Source organism: Mustela lutreola, chromosome 4 (assembly GCF_030435805.1).
Source record: "Mustela lutreola isolate mMusLut2 chromosome 4, mMusLut2.pri, whole genome shotgun sequence".
NCBI lineage: Eukaryota > Metazoa > Chordata > Mammalia > Carnivora > Mustelidae > Mustela > Mustela lutreola.
Window position 1 is genome coordinate 178,306,544 of NC_081293.1, and position 15,116 is coordinate 178,321,659.

Consider the following 15,116-nt stretch of genomic DNA (forward strand, 5'->3'; position numbering starts at 1 on the left):
TTAAGCCTCTGCCTTCGGCTCAGGTCCTGATCCCGGGTCCTGGGATGGAGCCCCGCATTGGGCTCTCTGCTCAGCAGGGAGCCTGCTTCCCTCTCTCTCTCTGCCTGCCTCTTTGCCTACTTGGGATCTATCTCTCTGTCAAATAAATAAATAAAATATTTTTTAAAAAAAAAAAGAATGTTATAATGCAGCTTTCTGGAATCATCCCCTCTCTCTGACCCTCAGTCATAGCCCCTCAAGACCTCAAAACTGCATCAAAGGTCGCATTCCAACCTAGAATCACAAAACCCACTAATTTCTCTCAGTCTTGTGGAATTGCCTCTGTCCTGTCATGACAAACCATAAGTCTGTTTTGATCAACTATAATTCTGTTAAAAAGGCTGTGATGCTGATGCTGAAGAAAGCACACTGGCTTTGGTGGTTTCGGCAGACCCATCATTATCCCGTCACCGGCTCTTTGGTAACTCCTTTTATTTCGGAGGAGTCACTTAATCACTCTGAGCTCTCGTCTTCCTGTCTAGAAAATAGGAATCATAGCACCTGGGATTGTTTCTGTGATATGGATGTTCAGTTAATTCAATCATGCACTCAACAATATTTCCTCAACAACAGCAGGGCACCTGGCACTCCTAGACCCTTGAGATAAATCAATGGAAAAAAACAAACAAACAAACAAACAAACAAAAAAATCCCTGTCCTCGTGGAGCTTGCAATTGTAGAAAAAGGAGCTAAATGGTAAACTAAATGAAATAAATAAGTGAATTATATCACAGCATAAACGTGTCAAATAGAACAGAGAAAAGTCAGGGTAAATGGAATCAGGACAGCAGGGGTGGGGAAGTGGGTCGAGGAGGCTTCTTTGAGAAAGAAGGATTTGAACTGATTGGGTGAAAGGCAGGGAATAAGCCAGGAGACCCTTCCAGGCAGGCAAGGAGAGGAGCAAAGACTGTAAGATGGGGAACTACAGAGGGGATCCCTTGTCAGCCACCTCGAGGACTTGGCTTCTATTTGGGGTAAAATGGTGAACAGTCATAAGATTTTGAACAGAGGAGTGACGTGAGCATCGTGATTCCTTATCTAGCAGTAGAAACAATGTGCTTCAACTAGACATTCTAAGAAGGGTCTTAGGTCCAAAAAAATTGTTCATAGATGAATCCTTTTCAGCAGGAGATTCTGCTTGGGTTTACAGTGATTATTCTTTTCGACAGAGCCTTAAGACAGGACGAAATCTGCCAAAAGTCTCCATTACATTTGCGTAACTATCTCCAGATATGATCTCTGGAGATCAGTGTGTGTGTTTGTGTGTGTGTGTGTGTGTGAATGAGTGTGTGCACACACACGCTCAAACTCATACCCGAATGCTACCACCAGCCCTGCCGACATTTTAGGTGTAAAAACTGTGTTCCTGGATGTGGAGCAGGGTCTGAAGAAAAGGTAGAAGCCCTAGACCTCTAGTCATAGGACATTATACTGATGCAAGAAATGAAAATTCAGCTCTAGAAACACACAGCTCGGACCACTTGACATTCTAGTGAAAGATTTTATAAATTATGCATTTTCTCAATTTTGCATAGTTAAATGAGAAATGATATGATGTTAGATCTGTGCATGAGGAAATGGGAAGGCATTTAAGAGGAACCACATAATAAGTCTCACGGTGAGCAAGGGCAAAAGGGTATCCTTTCCATCTTATTTTTCCACAAAACCCTGCTCATGGAACACGACGGACTTCAAAGAAATTATACTACTAGAACTTTGTGGTACATTTTAGGGATCCTAGCAGCAAAGATACTAATTTCCCATATTTCACTTCATTCCTGATATTTTTTATTGAAAGTTAATTTTTCTTAACAGGCCACTGGACTTGCTAATATTGCCTGAATAAAATGTAATCATGCAATAAGGTAAAAATTGTCCTATGAAATAGACAAATGCCAGGCCATTGAATGGGGATCATTTGTTTGCTGTTGTATCACACTTGTATGATTAACTTCATGGGTCCTTTAACTATTAAACCTTCCTAACCAAACTGTACTATGTTAACAGGTTTCCCTAATAAGAGATGAGTGCAATAAAATGTGTTAATTTCCCTTTTTTTGATTCATCTGGAAAATTGAACTAAGCCGAGTCAAATCTTCTGATTGAACATACAAGCTAATAAACTTCCTTCTTCATCTCCCTTCTAATTATTCTATAATCTCAGGGCCGGTACTCTCTATTATTAAATTATTTTTCTAACAGTTTACATCACGATTCAAATTGAATGGAAATCAGTTGAGGTGGAAAATATAAAAGTTTAAATGTATTCCTTTGCCAATATAGTCAATAAGACCATGGACTCTGGAGCCAGCCAGCCTGGGTTTGAAACCCAAATCTGGGCTCTGCGCACCCCCCCCCCCACCCTCCAGTTGTATGATCAAGAGCAAGTTGCTTAAACTCTCTATGACTCAGTTTCATTGTCAGTGAAATGGGATTAGCAATAAGAATGTTAAGAGGATAAAATGAATTAACATATAAAGCACTTAGAGCAGTGCCTAACCTGTGATAAATTGCTAAATAAATAAGAAAAAAGTGCTGCCTGAGTGGCTCAGTGGGTTAAGCCTCTGCCTTCAGCCCAGGTCATGAACCCAGGGTCCTGAGACCCAACTCAGGCTCCTTGCCCAGGTGGTAGTCTGCGACCCCTCTCCCTTTGCCCCCTGCCCTGCCCCGTTCCTGTTCTCTCTCACATACTCTCTCAAATAAATAAGATCTTTTTAAAAATTGTAAAAAAATAAAAGGATTTACAATGAAAATATCTTTATCCTTTATTCCTCACCCATCCTGTTCTCCCAAAAGTAACTTGTGTTTCCAGTTTCCTGTGAATCCTTTAGAGATATTGTGCATTTGCCAACCAATTAGTCTGCTCTTGCCTTCCCTGCCCATTTATGACCATTTTAGACGACCTCTGTTCTAACCCTCTCTCCCCAGAGCTCTTGTAACTTTGCTTTGTGTTTTGCCTATTTTTAAAACATAGTGTAGTTGAACTTACAGAGTTACCAAATCAAAGAATAATAATTTGACTTCTTTTAAATTGAGAGCTCCTCTAGTATTAAAAAAATAAATGTTTATAAAAATGTATTTTGCAACTCATTTTTCAGGAAATTATTTGTTGCCAAAGCCAATAAATGTAAAATCTTTAGATGAGTTCATGAGCAGATAATCTTTCTATGGTCTAGGATATATCAAAAAGAGTTTCGGAAACATATCTATGTAGAGCTATGGGGTATTTTTATATTTAACATCAGTGCAAAACTGCCTTTTAAGCAGAGAAGGCTTCTTGAAACCAATTAGCCTCTTTTAACTTTTGATTGATTATTTTCCAGAATTAGTGACATGGGTTAAAAATCTCCATGTCTATGTTTTTGAGATCTAATTATGTTTTTTGAGCCTCTAATACCAACATTCCTGTATTTCCACCCTCGCAACTGCATGAAGCCATGACTTACCCTTTCCTCCTTTCCAGAGCACTTTTACTTGTCCTGTCCTTCTCCTGGGTGTGGTAGACCAACTTCTACCCAGTACAGCTCTCTCTACCTATTTCTTTTATCCCCATTTTCAGATTTTCGGTTCTTACAAAAGTTTCTAAATCAACTGACTTAAAGTCAATACTTTCCCACCATGAAACCTATTATGAATAAACCTAAATGAATAAAACTGAAGAGTAATGAATTAAAGATAATTTTGCTTTTTATATAATTTTATATCATTTGCCATATTTGACTCACAAATTTCGTATTTAAACAAAAGAAGTTAAGGCTGAAATAGAAAACTATTACATGATGAAAGAGGAAAAATACTTAATAGAAATTAAATTAATTATGAAGGGCAGGTATATTTCTCTTAAAAGGAAAATAGATAACTTTTGACAAAAGTGTTCAAACAAGAGATTTATGGCACTATTAGTTATGCATTAAAATATGATTTTTTTTTCATAGACAACTTGTAAATTGCCTTGGAGAACTTGGGCTTTTTCCTAACCTGTGGAAAACTGAATTAAACACTAAAAAGTATTCTAGGACCCCATTTAAATGTAGAGAAGGGAGTTTTCTACAACCACATATCAAACACTAGTACGCTGTCCTACAGTTTAACTCAACTCTGACACTAGCAACTCAAGAGACAGCATCAGATTGCACAAGTTAAGGGCTTAGTCCTACAAGACTGCGCACCTCCCATCCCATTCAGAAGCCAGCTGGAAATCTCGGTAGTTACCTGTGCTTGTGACTGACTGGCTGTGAATCAGAGGTACCCACAACTCCTTCCCTGGGTTCAACCCCTTCCCTCACAAAACTCAGAGAAACATTTTACTTACTAGATCAGTGGTTTATTATAAAAGGATATAATTCAGGAACAGCCAGATGGAAGAAGGTATGGGGCATGGTGTGCGGCAAGAGCACAAAACTTCCATGTTCTCTCTGAGAGTGCCACTCTCCTCTATTTTCCATGTTTTCACCAGCCAGGAGATCTCCACACCCCAGCCTGTTGGAGTTTTATGGAGGCTTCAGTACATAGGCACGAGTGATTAAATCATTCACCGTTGGCAATGGAACTAAATCTCCAGCCCTTCTCCCCCACCCAGGGGGTTTAGGGATAGGACTAAAAAGTTCCAATCCTCTAATAATAATATTGGTTCCACAGGCTACCAGCCCTCATCCTTAGGTGAGGGTTCCAGAGTTGCCTCATTAACATAACAAAAGACACCTTTATGGCTATCATTGGCTTAGAAAATTCCAAGCCTTTTAGAAGCTCTGTGCTCGAATGGGGATGAAAGACAAATATATATTTCTTACTATCTATCACAATATCACCAACTAAATTTGTCCTTTGTCTTCTAGTGCAGATAGACTATATTTCAAGGTGGTTAGAGAAGTCAGAGAATGTGACTCAAGGATTTTTATAATTTATTCAATATTATATTTTTATAGTGCAGAAACTGCCTATATGTATTTCATATATATAAATATATGTGTGCCTATACATTTTTTTAAATAATAGAAACTATAGAAAGCAAACAAACATTTGACAACATTTGCTTGGCTGGAAAAAATATGCAGAATATACACTGTCTTTCAAATGGAGGTTCACCTGAGGTGGGTGTTAGAATCTCAAAAAAGTTCATCTGGGTGGCTCAGTGGGTGAAGTCTCTGCCTTCAGCTCAGGTCATGATCTCAGGGTTCTGGGATCGAGTCCTGCTGCATCGCTGCATCGGGTTCTCTGCTCAGCAGGGAGCCTGCTTCCCCACTCTCTGCCTGCCTCTCTGCCTCCTTGTGATCTCTCTCTCTGTGTATCAACTAAATAAATAAAATCTTTAAAAAATTTTTAAAAAGAATCTCAAAAAAAAAAAAAAGGAAGACAAAGAATGTAATTTTTTTAAATCAAACACGAGCAAGGATTTTAAGGGTTGCAAAACACTGGCATATGAGAGGTATAAATACAATAAGTGAATATTGGGGCTGTTTGGGCTCCTACTCTGAGCTCACAATCGTAATTCTAACAGCCAACATTTTGACCATCACTCTGTGCTGAACACTGGGCTAAGCATTATGACACCATCTCATTCCTCCTTGACCCTCAATGTACACACGTCATTTTGTGGGTGAAAGCAGTGAGTGCTTCTGGGGCTCAAATAACTTACTGAAGATCACAGACAGAGTGAACTCAAAGCCAATATTTGAAACAGGACATTCCTACTCATAATCATCTTATACAACTGCAAGGAACGGATTTTTGCCTCTCATTAAAATACCCTCACTAGGGACACCTGGGTGGCTCAGTTGGTTAGGCAGCTGCCTTTGGCTCAGGTCATGATCCCAGCGTCCTGGGATCGAGTCCCGCATTGGGCTCCTTGCTCCGCGGGGAACCTGCTTTTCCCTCTGACTCTGCCTGCCACTCTGTCTGCCTCTGCTCGCTCTCACTCTCTCTCTCTGACAAATAAATAAATAAAATCTTTTAAAAATAAAATAAAATAAAATACTCTCATTAGTAGCCTTTCTGTATTTGACTGTAACTACCTTATACAGTCTCTTCTCTTAAGCCGTACCATGTTAAAAGCTATGTTCCAAAATTATTTGGATATTCAGCATAAACTACTAGTCATGATTATACAAGGATTCAAATTGTTGAATTAATGGCTCCCTACGAATATGTTCTAGGATGAGGTATGTAATGAAAGCTCTTTTGTCTACTAGGAATAATAATAATAATAGCTAATCATTATTATCATGTGCTAGGTAGTATTCTGAGAGCTTTAAGCTTATTAACTGAAATTGATTTAATCTTCATCACAACTCTATAAGTAAGATGCTATTATTATATCCAATATAAAGAGGAGAAAACTAAAAATGTGTTTCTTGAAGACCTATGAAAATATGTCATCCCCCCAAAGATGTGGAAGGAAACTGCAAAATAAAAGCTTAACGTTGCTATATAAATATAAGCAAACATAGAAATGCTACCATACGTAGCATAAATAGGTTCTGTTAATGATTGAATCCAGTGGACTTCAAATATTTTATTACATCCAAAAACAACTCGGAGGATAGATTTTTCTCACAGGGATTCCTGAGTATGTTCACTATGCTTGCTAAGACATCACAGCCAACCTTTAAACAAGTTCTATCACTGCCAGATAACTCAAAAACAAAACTATAAAAAACTCTCAAAAGTCTTACAAAAAGAGAGAGAGGAGGAGAGAAAATGAGAGAGAAAAATGTTTGGGAGCTTCCCAAAGAAATGAACGGAGCTCAAACTGCTATAATTTGTGCACGTACCAGCTTAAGAAGCCTAGGAAGAGCGGAGGACTTGACATTCACCTTGTTCAAGTTCATTCCAAGTTTAAGATGCTCCAAAGAACCACAAAATAAGATTTGAAAGCTGATGATCCTGCTCTGCTCCCTGCTGGCTGCATGATCCTGGACAAAGGCCCTAGCAACCCTGTTCCCTACCATCAAGCAAGGCCATTGTAAAGACTAAACAAGATGGTATATTGGAAAATGCTTTGCCAACTATAAATTTCTACAGAAGATGTGGCTATTAATCTTAGCCATACAGTTTTTCTCTTTTTCAGGGAAAGACCATGAAAAGGGTAAGGTATTTTGAAAAGAAATGTTGTTTCCTTACCATTAAATGCAGTAACTGACAAAATGTTTTCAAGTACCTATCTGCCCTTTCTATAAATGGCTAAGAATAATTAGCCTATTGACTTTCTGTGAATGAACATTTCTTTGATGCTGGAAAAGTTTATTAAAGTAGTTCCAGCGTACTCTCTGAAACATTCACTGGGCCTATCAGATCTCACCAAGGGATCTTGGACACAGGGGCAGCCACCAGCCTCTGGGTAAGGTGCTGCCAAAGGCCCAGAAGCCGAATATCCACTCTATTTTCTCAAAAGCCCAAATTCAGGAGCTGCCTGTTGGGCTACCCTGGACGGTGTGAGAATCTCAGAAATTTCTCCCTGTCACTCAAGGCATGGGCCTGTGATGAATACACACAGAACTTCTTTTCTTGCATCTGATGAGGAGATGACTCAATCTACCAGCATGGTTTCCCTCAGCCTCAAAATTTTAAGGGGACCAGAGTGCGGGGCACAGGCAGGCCCATCTTCACACAGAAGGTCACAAGATTTGTGACAGAGAGAAGCATGGTGGGATCTAGCAACTGCCCACCTATGTGCCAATTAATTTCACTCATATTCCTATCTAGTGGAGCCTCCAAATGGACTGTACTCCATTTGAGTACAGTCAAATCTGCATTCGTACCCCAATGCCTGCTTTCATGCACTCACGTGCATTATTCATAAAATTTCTGTTTTCTCCTTGGGAGAGACTGTGACAGGGGTAGCTGGAGGGGAGAAAGATTAAAAAGAGGAAGGAGCAAAGGGTGAAGAATCTATTCTCCCTCTGTCTCTCACTCCTCCCCTCCATGCTTTGAGGGGAAAAGACCAGATAATGGTGGAAGAGTTCCAGAGAGATCTGGTGCAGCAGAATCCGGAAGTCAAATCCCCGTTCGTTGGGAATAATGCATATACAAGGAACCCAAGGGCCAGAATCCCACCTTCTCAAGGATCTTTTGTCTGTCCTTGTTCAACTACAAGGACCAAGGATTGAATTAGTTGTACTCCACAGTTCATGACACATCATTTTCCTTGGCTCCAAGAAAGGTCTCACTTTCATTTTCCTTTGGAATTTTATCCCTATGCCCTATTCCTCTTTCCATTTCCCTCTCCCGTCACTGGCCATGTTTCTAATGTGTTCGATATCTGTTCCTTTCACTGAACCAATCCTACCCTGTACCCGCACCTCTTCCCAATGTCAGCACCGAGTCTCCAGGGTCTTCTCCCATCCTCACATTCGATCACACCTTGATGTCCGCTTTGGCACCCCCATTTACCTGCCCCTCTGCCTCCTCACTCGCTATTTCATTCCCTTCGTTCCCTGCTGACTTCATATTACTGTGACTGACTGGTGAGTACCTCCTCTCTAGACTTGGGGCTGTGGCCCTCCAACAAGGACAACACTGGAAGGCATGTCTGGAACCTCCAGAGAGGACTTTGGCTCCCCAAAGTCTGCTGTCAGGAAACTTCCATCTATATATAACCCAAAAAATTACTCATCTGGAGCTCTGACGATATGTCAGCCATACTCCTAATTCAGACTTAGGGAATAAAAATATCTTCCTCAGTGACACTGGGCTTTACTTGAAGGGAATTTGGAAAGCACACAAAGAAACACTGGTCTGTATCTGCTCTTTATCAATGATGGTCTGCTCTTCAGGATTTTCAAGGCAATCGTAACACTCAGGCATTGACTAACTCTCCAGAATGTTGACAATGTATGCCCCCAACTCTTAAGAAAAACAATAGAAAAAATAATTGTGTTTTCAGCACCATAAAGGGATTACAAATGAGCCATGGCCTACCAAACTAACAACGTTCAGATTTGTGCTATTTCCAGGGGCCTGTTGCTGGTCTGGGATTATAGTGGTCCCAGCTGTAGACTGAAGCCTTCCTTACATGTCCAGGGAAATTCTGGTCACCCACGAGACACACTGTTCTTTTGGCAGGATTTTCCACAGCAGGCACATCTTAGAGATGGCTTGGCAAAATAGACTATTAATAAATATGTCTCTTAAAAAAAAGTGTGTAGCTCTGTGTAGTGACAGATGGTAACTAGACTTATTGTGGTGATCATTCCACAATGTATACAAATGTCAAATCATGACGTTGTACACCTAAAACTAATATAATGTTGTCTGTCAATTATCATTCCCAAAAAAGTATACACTTAATGAAAAAGGCTTCAAAATATGTAATACCTTGGAAATTCTTTGAAACGGATCTTAAATCTTCAATCTGGCGGTGTCAAGCAGACACAATGTGAAGCAGCATATGTTTTTAAGTAGCTCACAGCTGTCGTCTCAAAAGCTGTGCCGGCTCTAGTTCAACCAACAAACTCATTTCCTGCAAATAAAGGGTGGAACAGACAAATACTCATATCTCTGCATTGAAAATACATGTGCTTGAGTATTATTTTTCACTCACACGGAGCACTTTTCATTTGCAAAAGGCTTTGCAGGCGTCCTGGTTGCTTACTCCATATGGCAATCCTGTGAATTACATTTTCTAAATTGACCGACATGAGAACTGAAACAGATCATGTCACAGGTGGAATGGCCGGCACTCCTGGGTCCTGCAGCTCCATGGAGTAGGGTGAGATGGGGAGAAATGCAGGGTGTGTCCAGAGACCTGAGAAGCATGACTTCCTGTCCCGTTCCTGGGGAGACCTGAGAGCTAGTAAAATCTCTCCTGGTTGGCAAGGTGCACATAATGCTGGTCTACATGTTATGATTCTTTTCTCCTCAGATACTTAAAGTACTTTTCAGGTAATGGCTCACAAATTACTCAAACATCTTTGCGATACATGTCTGTGGCAGGTATTATCTCCATCTTAGCAACGAGGAGAAAATTGAAGCACAGCATCTTTAACAACTCAGAGCCTCTCCTGGCTCCTGGGCAATAGGCTGATTTCACGAAGGACCACGTGTGTAAGTTCAAAGAGGGGCTTGTCGACAGAAAGGACTTCAAATGCGACTATCTACTAGGAACAAAACCAAGACATAAGTATCTGTTAAATCCAGAACAGAGTTCTTTGTATTGCTGATTCTCACTAAGTATTAATTGACTGCAGCAACAGTAAGAATCTGCTTGTTCTTTGCCTCAAAGCCCAGCCCAGCCCCACTTTGGTCATTTAAACTTCTTTCCAAGGACAATAAATTCTTACTGAAGTATTTTGTTCACCTCTATTTAGAAAATAGAACCCGTTTTGTTTCTCTGACAAAAATTCGACCAAAAAAAAAAAAAAAAAAAAACACTTTATAAAAGAAACAGGAAAAAGAAATGGAGCATGTCTAGTTCCTGTGATGCGTAATTAACCAGGTACCTCTTCGCATGTGTGTGTGCTTATTCATTTGATGTTCCAGCTCTCCTAGGAATCCAAATGTAAAATAGAGCACTTGGGAACAACTCACAGATTTACAAGGCACTCCAGGGACTACAAGGTCTATAAACTGACACATTAGCCTCATCTGTAGCTGGGTGCAAAGTACTTTTACTGCCACAATATGGACCATAGTGTTCCTAATACAGAAATAATTTGGTATCAGTAACCAATATAACATTGGCACTGAAATGTCCTTCATTTCCCTTAACTGCTTCCGGCCCGTAGAAAAGCAAATGCAATTGAGTGGAAATTGCTTTTCAAGGAGTTGTGTCTGCACAAGAAATGTGAAGCTAGGGACCAAGAGCTCAACTCATCAAACCAGGCCCAATGCTGAGCACTTTCTATTTGAAAACGTGACAGAAAGTTCATACGGTGCCTTCGTGTGCGGAATTTATATGATTTCAGTAGAATTGTACTGAATACAGTTTCTACCAGCCAATAATCAGCGGTGTGAAAATATAGACTTTACTTTTCCTATAACTGAACTGAGCTTCTATCTCAAGCTCCCAGTCTTTTCTGTGGCAGGAAAGTTAATCTTCCTAATTTAATTCAAATTATTAATTCTTCAGTCATTTCATGGATAAAATCAGACAGATTCAGGGCTTCACCCTTTCCCTTTCATTCTCTTGAAACAGAAGTGTAGTTCTTTGGGTCTGTGTGTGGCAGGGGTTGGGGAGGGAGAGCCCTCCCTGACCCCCCTTCGCCCCACCCGCCCCACCGCATCTGCTGAGGACACTGCCACCTGCTGGTCTCTGGTGATTGGCCTCTATTTCTACAGCATGCCCTTCCCCTGTGCCAGCGTGCATTATAGCCCCCAGCTTTCCCAAGCTGCTTCCACTTACACTGAACCCTCATCACCAACCTCTCTTACCCATGTCCATAACCTTCTCAGGGACACTGAAAGTGATTGTGGGCTCTTCCCTGGGCTTTGGAGACTCCAAACTATCAGAACATTTCTCACCTTGACTGGCCCAACTGCTATCTGGGCTTTGCTGCTGCTTCAGGGTGTTTGTGTGAGGTCTGCTGCATATGCAGGCTTCACCCAGGAAGTGAGGCACAGGTCTTCCCTTCACTGGGAGCCCTCCAAACCAAACTGAGCTGTCAACTATCTTCACCCAGGGATTGGTCACTGCTAAACAAGAACCCTAGAGCCAGACTACTGCATACAAACACTGTCGCTTTGGGTCTATCAGTTGACCACTCTGTGCCTCAGTTTTTTCATCAGAAAAATGGTATCTATCTCATACAGTTGATGAGAAGAGTAAACGAATTTAAAAGAAATGCACATAGAATAATGCTTGGCACATAGTAAGTCCTCAATGTGTTGGATACTGTTATTGCTATTAGTCCATGAGAGAAGCTGGCATAGGGCATCCCTGCTCCTAGAAACATATCAGCAACCCCCACCCAGTCTTTTAGGAGGAGAGCTAGCTGCTACCCTCGTGCTACCTTTCCAAGTCTGTTGTCTCTTTTATGAGCTTTGTGCTCTGAATCCTTCAGTCTCTTAGCCTTCTGGATCTCAAAATACCTTTTCTCTTTCAAACACCTGGACTTCTGCAATTTAAATCCTTCACTCTGCTGTAGATATAAAAAATGTATTGCACTACTGGAAATTCAAAGTCAAGAATTTGTCTTCTGCACTTTTCTCTCCTCTAAGATAATAACCCTGCACCCCATGATCAAGTATATATGATGGAAAAATGGCAAGCTGAAAAGTTAGCATTTCTCTTCACTGTTCTGCTAGTCCGATCATTTTGTGCGGAGAAGAATAACAAGGAGGCTAGACTGGCCATGCCTATTCCATGCTTCAAATAGTCCTGAGACTCCGCAGACCAGTTAAACTAGCCAAGGCAATATCCCACCAAACTAATTACTAGAGACAATTCATGGGAAAATGAAAAAAAAAACACACCAAAACAGGTGCTCTGTAGCCATATGCAACAACATGAAAACAACCCACACCACCAGGACCCTGCCGCTATCATGACTGTTAGAACAAAGATGCTAATGGATTTACTGAAAGATTAAAACTAGTAATAATTCTGGGGCACCTGGGTGGCTCAGTGGGTTAGGGCCTCTGCCTTTGGCTCGGGTCATGGTCTCAGGATCCTGGGATGGAGCCCCACATCGGGCTCTCTGCACAGCAGGGAGCTTGCTTCCTCCTCTCTCTCTGCCTAACTCTCTCCTACTTGTGATCTCTGTCTGTCAAATAAATAAATAAAATCTTCAAAAAAAAAAAAAAAAACCTAGTAATAATTCTGTTCCCACAAGAGCTTTGTCCTGAGCATGAATGGCATCAACACCTTGAGAACTAATGGTTAGTCGATTTAAGGAGGATCCCCTAGAAATGTATTTAAAGCATGGATTTCCCACTGGGATTTTCATTTTAAGCTCTTAATATGTTTTTGGTTACTGAACCAGATCTTCTGGCATTAAAGTACATCCCCAGGGAATACTCAGAGATCTATGGTGTCTTCCAGGCCTCTAGAACAGTGTTTGGTGAGTTATGACCCACGCTACATGAGGACATTACTCACCCTGAGTCCTCGAAAACATCTGTTGGCTCCACAGGCTCTAAAGTTACAGATTAAAGTCAAGTCTTCAAAAGCCTTTTTAAGAAACACCCAAATGACACCACGAGGCATTTTAAATCAACCTACATACATTTGAATTTCAAGTGGTCAAACTTTGGGTGAGAGAAGAGAACACCTTTTTCTCAACAGTTTTACTCTACTTCAATACAATGTTCTTCCCATAGCATGCTTCAATATCAGCTTTTCAGACACTAATGAATCCACAGCCTCAGCTCAGTGGTTACAACTGAGTTAATTATGATAGATGAGAGGCAGGATCCTTGAGAATGCCCCAGGCAGGGAGCTTTTAAAATCGCAGATTCATTTATGTATGGAAATGGAGCCTGTCCCATGTTTCTGTAAAACCGCTAAACTATTGATCATTTTCATTGGCATCACTTTCATTCCAACAGTCTCAGGCTGATATTAAGTGTATAATCAAATGACTGCCCAATTGTTTGGCTTCAGATAATGGTAATAGCTCACACTTACAGAGGGTTCATTACGGTCTACCTACTGTACGAAACTATTTGTGAATATTACCCAATTTCGTCCTACAAACGTTGCCATTTTCCATAAGCCTTATGAAAGTTTGGAAACTTGTCTAAGGTCCCCCAGCTCATCACTGTGTAAAAACTTAAAGCAAGTCCTTACAAAATATGAATATCCTTATAAGACTATAAGAACATCATAAGTAATCTTTACTTCTCAATTCTTAAAAAATTCTTATTTTAATAAGTCATATTATATAAACAGTGAAAATTAAAAACCATTAAATTGAATAAAACAATTTGTCATAAAAACAGTTAATCTTATACTGATATCTGCTTCTTAATAGCCCATGCTTAAAATAACCTAAGTTTTAGAGTTACCCAAAACTTGTTTTGGACAGGATAATTTTTTATTGTACATTGTGCTTAGATTAAGTGTTGGCTTACTGTCACTTTCATCTATTTTTCACTCTTTGATAATATATTTGAGCAGTAGTTCATTTTTATGCCATTAAAATGTAGAAACACTGTAAATCCATATAAAATGTCACATGTGATGTAAAAACTTCCACAGCTTACGTCTAGTAAGGTACTTATAATAATTAATTTCATCATGGGCAGCTTTTATTACATGAATAGATCTAAATGATAGGGTTGCTTTAGGGGATCAGTTGACATGAAGAGGGCATGGACACTATATGAAGTAAGCGCAAAATAAAGTTTTTAGAAAAAACTTGTAGGCAAAGAAGTAGCAGAAGCTATAAGCTTCATTCACTTGTTATCACACAAAGAAGCTATGTTGGGTCACACACAGCCAGGCCGGCCATGGAAAGTGCACCAAAGGAAGGACCCTGTGCCTGTGCCACTTTGCGTCATTACAGAGGCACTGAAAGGGGCCAGGAAAGATCTACATACTTATGAAATGATGAGAACTCTATGGTAGATGAGATGACTGGTTAGGAAGAGGGACTCACCTGGGGCAACTGTCTATTGAGGGACTGACTCACCTGGGCCTCAGTGTATTAAGGGACTGACTCCTGACTTCGACTCAGGTCAGGATCTCAGGATTGTGAGATTGAGCTGACACCAAGACCCTCGAGGAGCCCAGGTGGAGGTCCATATTTGGCTCTACCCCAGTTTCCACACTGGGCTCCATGCCCAGCAGAGAATTTGCTTGAGGAGATTCTCTCTCTCCTTCTCCCAACTGCCCTCCCCCTGCTCATACTCCATAAATAAATAAATAAATATCTTTTTTTAAGGAAGAAAGAGGGACTCACCTGAGTTTCACATCTGGCATAGCCTACTCTTCTGAGCAGTTGTCTTAGACCCAGAACCAACATCCAAAGGGGCAAGAATGAGCCCCCAGAAGTCTCTGGAATTGTAGATTTTAAGGACTCAAGTGAATATTTTTAGGATGTTAGTCTCAAATAGGAACAACTTCAAACATGTTAAAAGGACACAGTAGCCAACTCGAAGGGGCTCCTATTAGATCTGAGATAATCTGAGTAACAATGACA